The sequence below is a fragment of the Nyctibius grandis genome, chromosome 7, assembly GCF_013368605.1.
Source record: "Nyctibius grandis isolate bNycGra1 chromosome 7, bNycGra1.pri, whole genome shotgun sequence".
Taxonomy (NCBI): domain Eukaryota; kingdom Metazoa; phylum Chordata; class Aves; order Nyctibiiformes; family Nyctibiidae; genus Nyctibius; species Nyctibius grandis.
In genome coordinates, this window is record NC_090664.1 from 9,349,303 (window position 1) to 9,357,974 (window position 8,672).

Genomic DNA, 8,672 nt, shown 5'->3' on the forward strand with positions numbered 1-8,672 from the left:
GCAGGACTCTGCTGCTTATATTTCACTTAGTGTTATTGCTCCTGAATTAGCTTCAAGAGGTGGAGTTATGCAATATCACACACAAAGAACATAAGGGTGAGATGACATGGTGATACAGCGTCCTTGATTAGTCAGGGGATCAGTAATTCAAGTGGAAATACATATGAAGTTAGGAAGAGGATCTCACTTTATAAAAATATGCTCCATCAACTCTGCAGTTCATTCATTTCTGCAATTCATATTTCCTATTCAGCACGAATGCAGTTACACAACAAAGTACAATGGTTCACCCTTCTGTGTGGATGATCTCTTTTTACATGCATATTTGCATTTTTTTAAATATTCCACTACCAATATATGATGTGTGCTACTTCTGAATGTCATTTTGAACATGTATTGGTCTTGTCTGGGAACACACTGCACATCCGAAACATCATTTACGTTCAATGGTTTAAGTGTTCATAGTGGACTCAGTCATTAGAGTTTCATCCTGCCTTAAACGTGACAGGCTGTCACTGTCATATGCACTTCTTTGCACCATCAGCATAGAATCAGTTTGGACTAATAGTAATAACGGTAAGCATAACCCCTACAGCAGCATTATTTGCACAGTACTTTACAAGTAAGGTATTTTCTTTGTCTCTCCTTTCTGGTTAAACCGGCCTCTATTTATATTCAGGAGAGAATCTATTTCACCCATTCCTGAAATGTCATCACCTCCACACTTAAATTTTATTTTGGAAGGAAATTGGTCTGACAACCCTAACAACTTCTGATTATTCACAGAACAGCCCTTGTGAAGAGATTAAACGTACTAGCTTTCCCATGTTGCCCTGTCAGCACACAGCCCTTCAGGGATCTTCTCCTGATGTGAAAGTTAGCTCAGCCTCAGTGTTCACTCATCCTTGACTTCTGTTTCGTTAATACCAGTTATGTTGCTGGTGATATGATGTGGACATCTTATCTCTCTCCTTCCCCCTCTAGCAACTACACTGGGAGCCTCATTTGATTTCAGTCAGGCTATTACATAGTTCCAAAAGCACAGTACTTACTCTTCAGCTACTGCTCATGGGGCTGGAGTCAGCAGGCAAAGCAGAGAGCGGCTCTTAGCCTACTTCTCCCCTGCACCATCTCCACTCCAGGAGCACAGCAGCTGTGCAATGCTGCACAGCAACCCTGGATGGCTACCAAGAGCACCAAGTGCTCACACACCTCTGCATTTACACTAAACGTGCAGCCTGGGTGTCCTGTGTTGAGAAAGCATCGCAGGAGCAAAGTCTGAGGTGCTTGTCCTAATGCTTTGCTGTGTGATGTGTCTCTAGCCTTGTGATCTGACTGCTCTGCTCTTGAAGGCTATTGATTTTTTCTGATAGAAGTGCAGAAATGCCAGCCATGTAACAGGAACATTCGATTTTTGGTAATTTCAGTGCCTGCCTCAGTGGTAGCACCTGGCTTTGCTGCACTGCCCTTAATATGTGTGATTGCCTGTGTCCCAGGGAGGGCTTGAGATTTCCTGACGCATTGGCAACTAACTTCAAACACAGCTGTGGGTTGTTTCTTCAGAAACGATGCAAGTGCAATTGTACCCAGTGGTGCATTTGGAAAGACAAACTCATCTCTGAAATAGCTAATAACATGTTTTTACTGCTTACACTGCTCTGATCCAGGCTTTCCTTGGTCTGGACTTAATTTATTAATATACAAAACATAACCTTGAAACTAGGGCACAGCAGAGCTAATGACAAATGAAGAACTTTCTGTTCAAGCACTTTGAATGAACTGCAATTAAACATCTCTCTGGGTCCTCAACAGACAGATGCTGCAAGAGCTGTGTGGCAGTCAGATGTTACATTCCCATGAAATTCTATGATAATACTGACATAAGTGTCTTGTTGTCACACTTTTGCCTTATTACATTTTCCCTTTCCTCTCTCTCTCTTTTTAAGCATTCTCAGCTGTCATTGTACCCGAGCAGTAAAATTATTCCCACAGTAAAGTGCAATATTGGAAAGCAATTCTGTTTGGAGCCAGAGCACTAAGTGTGGCATATCAGCGTTAAAGCTGCAGGAGAACATTAGTCTTTGCATTAACTACCATGGTTAAGAGAATATATTAGCAACAGCCTTAGTAAAGGTCAGGACATCGAGAGGAAGGAGTATCAAGAAGCATTCTACAGAGGACATAATTTTAAGGTAAAGTGCTGAGTTTCAGCCCCATTCAATATGAGTTGAAAGGACGGGATGGAAATAAATAACAGAAGGCTTGCTTGAGGGGTCAGTTCCATGACCATTGATAGCAGTGTCAGGAGAAGTCCACTGGGACAAATGGGGACTTCTGCTGCACCGGGGTAAATCCAGGACAACTCCTCTGCAATTAGTAAGATTATTCATCATACAAATGACTCTGAGAGGAGAACATAGGAAACACTAAAGCAACCAGCGGAAGTAAAACACAGTTGGGAGCTGAAGATCAATGATGCCAAATGAGCGATAAGAAACAATCTGAAGATGAACGGCAATTGAGAACTAGAAGGAGTAGTCAAAGGAGCGGAGAGGCTTATCTTTTGTTCTCTTCAAATCTAGGTGCTGGGTGGGCCACCTGCAGCCATCATGACACCCCAGTACCACCACCGCTTGGGTCCTTAATTCCTCCCCTTACCTGGTTTGTTGGAAACCAGTGTTTCAGCCAAATACGATATTAAAATAAAACTCCAGTACTTGCATACCAAAGGTGTGGAAAACAGCTGCTTGGCCCAAGATTATTCACAAACAGTAACTCGTATATAGTAGCTAAAACCAAGTTATATGTCATGCACTAAGGTCAGTGGCTGAAATGCCTGAGACAACAAGAAACCCACCTAAGGTTGTATTTTGAAGCAGTCAGAATCTGACTGCTTGTTTTGGGCGCTGCCTCAGCAAGACACTGGAGCGAGAGCCGCTTCCATCTGACGTCGGTGGCATCACCCACGTGCCAGAAGCGTCACACATGATCAACACTTCACTGAACCGCGACCAGGGTGGGAGCAGGCAGATAAAGCAGAGGCAGCAGAAAAATCGATGCGTACCTCTGCCGTTCAGGCCTAAACCACAGCAGACTTTTGAGGGGATGTAGAGCATGCAGCTTTTTATGCAGATACATTACTCTCCCATTCCGCTGTGCTTATTTAGTGTCTATTTATTCAAAAGTGTCCCTGCTGGGAGCTGCCCCTGCATGCTCATTCACTGTCAATTACATGGCCAGAAACACAGCAGCACCTACAGCAACGTTTCTATTGCATTACAACTGTTTCTTTAAGATGACCTTGGGTCTGAGATATCTACCAGGAGAGAAATAAAACAAAAAGAGGAAAAAATGACACAGAAACAGTTTGTAAGAATTCGTTTGTGAAGGTGGTGTGATCTGAGCTTGCAAATTACTTTGTACTTGCTATGGCAATATAAAGCATCTCTTATTCAGAGCTCCATGTCACCTCCTGCCTCTGTCTAAATTAATGCTTCCAATTAGTCCTGTTCTATAGCGCATCCATCACAGGAGACTCACTGTTAGGGCTTTTAACAATACAAATCCATACAGTGGTAATTATGAAAAAATACATTTAGCAAGACACAAACGTTTCATATTTATCAGCAGTGCCTTGGAAGCTTTACAGGGTTTTTTTCTGACACATTTTTAATTCCTACAGTCAGATTCATCTTTGGGTTTAGTAAATAACTGAAGTCAAAGGCTGTATAACTCCTTGCACTGGGCTCAGGCTTGGCTACTTCTTTTTTTTAACCATGTCTCTTGAAAAATCATCTAGCTACCATGCATGTGTCCAAGGCAGTAACTGATCTTCCAAGCTACGTGGCACTCACCATGCAGGGGGAAAAATATATATCCAGACTTATTCCTTGAAATTACATCATGTTACCTAACTTATCCAGTGCTGCTCCCAAACCTTCTCTTTTTTTTTTTTTTAATATGTAAAATCTTTGGCACATGTTAAAAACGTACGTGGAATAGCTTAGAAAGGACTGAAAAGATGGTAAAAGGCAAGAATGTACTTAAGGCACCGACCAAAATTATGGTTCCCTAATAAGCCTGTGGTTTTAAGAGACACATAACTGTCACAATAATTATTTAACTGGGCTAAAACTTTCAGATTTGGAGTCAGTCCAGATGTGATATTTCCAGAAGTCAGGAGCAGAAGGAGCAATGTAAGGCTCAGCTCTGAACCAAAGCAGAGAAAGTGCTCGTTATCTGCTCACTCAGTAGGGTCTCAGGAGTGGATGGACACAAACACCCTTAAACCACTGGAGCACCCGCTGTCAGCAGAGCATGACTAGAAAGTGGATATGATGACAACAATTCTTATGAGATATTTTAAAAATGATCTCTGAAAACAAAAGAAATATTTTTTTTAAAAAAGAAAAATTATGTGGAATTGTTGGAAAACAAAACAACTGTCACCAAGCTTTAATCTGAGCAGATAATTTTCACTGATTCTTTATTGCCCAGTCACCTATAGAGTGGCTGTGGAGGCACAGGGAGAGCACGACCTCCCTCAACAAGACCCCTCTGACCTAAGAGGACTATCCATATAGCACCGAGTTATCTTAACAGGTCTATTGCACTGTCTATATAGACCTTGATGTGAGTGTGGGACAGGGACGGGTGAAGCTGGAAAGCTCTGCCTCTTGGTTTCTGGAAGGGCCACAGGAGAGACGTGCCCAAGGCAGGCTGAGTCACTTTGCAGAGAGCTGCTCTGCTTCGCTGCTGCTTGAAAGGGAAACATTTTGAACCTTGCTCCCTTTGTGGCTGCTCCCTTTGTGGCTCCAGCACAATGGGCTAGTGAGGAAGAGAGGGCATCACAAGTTCTGGGGCCGGGCATCAGATGCACATAGCATCAGGATTTTCCTACTTGCTGCCATGCTGCCCATATGCGGGCCTGGGAGAAAAATCACAGGGAAATCTTAGCAGGGATGAAAACAGCAGGTTGCTGTAGAAATTGTTCTTTAAAATCCTTTAAGTTTTAGTAAAGATACAGATCTTTTTCTACAACAGGCTAAAACTTGTCCTGTGTGATTCCATAGAGGCTTTTTAACTCTACAGGGCATTAACTTTTCCACAAAAGATGGAGGTAAAGAGACAGTGGATCACAGCTCTCCGGCCACATGGATGGATGGATGGAAGCATGGATGGATGGATGGATGGATGGAAGAGGTTTGTTTGGCTTTTCCTGCAGCAGGATTTGTGGGGTGAGCAGGCCCCACCTAGCCCTTTGTTTTTGATTCCTGGCCCAGGCAACACACGTTCTTGACCAACTTGTAGGCACTTTAGAGCAAAGGACCCTCAGCTCATGTGATTCTTTTGTCCCTACTGAAACCCAAAAAGCACTGCCAACTTGGAGCCCTCCTGAGGCTGGCTCTGTACCTGGAAAGCTGCAAGGCCAAGCGCACTGTATTTTTCACCACACACTTAAAGCCAGCAGTGCAGAGCAACCCCTCCAAAGCTCCAGCCTCATCATGGTGGCACAGTTCATTAACAGGATCATGTCAATGCGTGATTCTCCCTACATGGCCCTCCTGAGACAGAACTGTAGAGCTACTAGCCTTAAACAAACACGCTGATTGCAAGGGGGAGGAGGAAAAGGAGGACAGAAAGGGAAGGGAGAAACGGAATAATATTTTTAGATGGTAGGACAAAATAACCAATTGTAATCTCTGTTAAAAAAATGAATCACCCATTCATTCATTCATTCACAGGCATGAATATGATCAAACTCACCCTCCACAGAATAAGAGTTGCTGATGGCAGTTATGCAAATCCACCCCTAGCAGACGCCTGGCAGTGTACATTTACATGTCTGTCCGTGATGTGCGTATGATTATGCTGAAGAGTCTTCTTGTCCAAAGCTGAAATCTCTGGACTGACAAACCATCCCTTCCGTGTACCCACAGACACAGGCATGCTATAGCATCAGTTGTGGGGGAATAAGGCTGGGCGTATCAGTGTTATTTCTAATTAACATACACATATATATTTTGTGTTTATTTTTTGTTCCTCTTTTTATTGATAAACAGATTAGAAAAAATGCCATCTTTCATAGTTTAGGTCTAGGCTTCTCTTCCAGTAAACACATCAAGGTCTTTCATTTGTCGGAAGTTAGAAAAAACTACTGACACAGGCTGTCCAAGAAAGACAGTAGCATGGATCAGATGGAGCACACTGAGGTGGTCTGAAGTGTCCACACAGCATGGTCTCCATTGGAGAGGAGATACAAATCCAGACCTGTGAGTCTCCCTGTTACTCTCTTATAGACCCTGGGCAAAATCATCTCACATGGAGGCATCATCTCAGCATATGGCAAAATCTCCTACCATGTACGCACGGCATACAGCTTATGAAGATAAAATCCATTTAAAAGGATGCCTGCTCATGCAAAGTGAAGCCATAATCGCATTTGCTTAACTCTAAATGTATGTCACAATGACTAAAGCTCAGCTCAGGCATAAGGATTGAGCGCTCTGACTCCAATTCACAAGAGGTAAAGTCATCTTGAACTGGGCAGACGGGAACCCTGGTTGACACATTGACCTCAGCTAGACCCAGAGGGCCTTGCTGAAGCATGCGGCTGTCGGACCAAGCAGAGAATTGCATCAAGAGATGTCAGGGGATGGCCGGGCCATTTGTGGAGGCTTCTTGTGATGGTTTAGGAGTAGGAAGACTTGATTTCATAACTGCTGTTCATCTGCAGTTTGCCTGATATAGCACGTGACAATCTGATAACGGGCAGGGACTGGAAAAATCCACTTTCTGTGAACATGCTGTGGGTTTAAAGGGTTCTAACATGTCTACTCCCTTTAACCATTTACACTTACAGTGATTTCTCTTGGGTCAAACAGCTTATTTGAAGATGACGGGGCAGATTTGGTGGAATTTTGTGTGGAAATTATGTGGAATTTCACGCAAGGGTGCAGCTTGACAGAAACAACAAAATTCACCCAACAAAAAAAACCCAAGCCTGGTTCAAACCTCCTCAATGGATTTACGTGTTTGATCCCACAACATTTTGATGAGATGTAATCTACACTTGTGTTCTGGGCTTCTAAAAAATGAAAGTTTGTCTCTTTCTACTGTCACCAACATGTCAAACTGAAGCCCAAAACTTACACTTAAATGGCAGCATTAACTCTTTAACTCACTCCCTGGAATAGGGAAGATATTAGGGAGACGCCTGCAGATAGCAGGCTTAGAGCACAGCTGTAAGGAAAGAAAAGAAGAAGGAAGGACAAAGGAGATGTCCTAAGACAGGGAGTAGGGAGAAAGACAGAGGAAGGAAAAGGGGAACATGGAAAAATAAAAATGGAAAATGGCAGAGTATGCATATTTTCTTACCAAGCGATACTGGATACAAGAAATGTGTCCAGAATAAATAATGTTATCTGCAAAGGTTAATTGCTATACATGGCCAGATCCTATTTCTGATCATTGCACAAACCTCCCATTGACATGGCTGAGATATTTACTCCATGCTGAATGCACATTATTTATACTTCAGCCCATGGATTGGCATCAGAGCTGGAACTGGGCCTTTCGTGGAGAATAAATCTGACATTCCTCCTTTTGACCTCTGTTTAACATTCTAGGAAAAACAAATTTCTTCATGAATATGTACAAAATGTGCCAAAATGAGTTCTGCCCTCGGACTGGCATTTCAGTGCGGCCACACTGCTGTATTTCCAAGCAAAATTTGGCCTTCGACTCTAATTGCTGCCAACTCTGGAAATACTGAATTGATTTTCTTCAGACATGAACTGTTTTCTCCTTCATCACTGAGGTCTATAAAACAAGCTAAGTTCAAATTTCCTAGCATCAGCTGTTCTTGAGTTATGAGGGCAGAGGAGCTGCAACCGGAACAAATAGGAATAGCTGGTTTCTCTTCACGCCCACATATCATAAAAACAGCCAGGCTGATTTTGCTGAGAGTTCTCGAAATATTCACCTTTAGGCTGAGGCCAAGTCTGAAAAGTACACTGCCACCCCTCAAGGAGCTTTCTAGAGAAAATTAGAAACAAGTGGAAAATTGGGATAAGCCTGGAAACAAAATCGATCCGAAGCCGTAACGGTGGTTTGTTTCCACAGGAGTAGTTAGCAATTCCCATGCCTCCATCATAAATTAGCTTTGTAAGAGTCTACATGCTCCTGAGTGGGACTGTGGCTTTCTTCTTTCCTAGAAGAGACATTTTTGCTCTTAGCATCAGATAATCATAGGCTGTTTAGGGTAATTTTAATCTGTTTCTTATGTCTGGCAGACAGGAACGATGCCACGATGACTATCGGGAACATCTGCAAGACTTCAGCCAGATCCTTGCTCCCCGCCTGCTTTGGCAGCCCCATCTTTCAAGTTCAGCCTCACAGCCCAGACCACAGCCAGAACCATGCAAGCAGGACTCCACGCTGCTGCTCGCAAAGCCTGCCCAGGGCTTTTATCATCATACGATATATTTATGGCTTTCACATCAAGACATGTCGATTGCGTGAGGGGCCCTCACTGCGTTAGGCATTGCAGGGACATTGTAGTTGGCCATCCATTTTCTGATGAACACTTGCATCCGTGCTTGTCTTCTGCAGCTTTGATAAGAGCAAAGTAGATTTTAAAAAATTTGAGCCACTGGAAGCAAAAGCCCCAA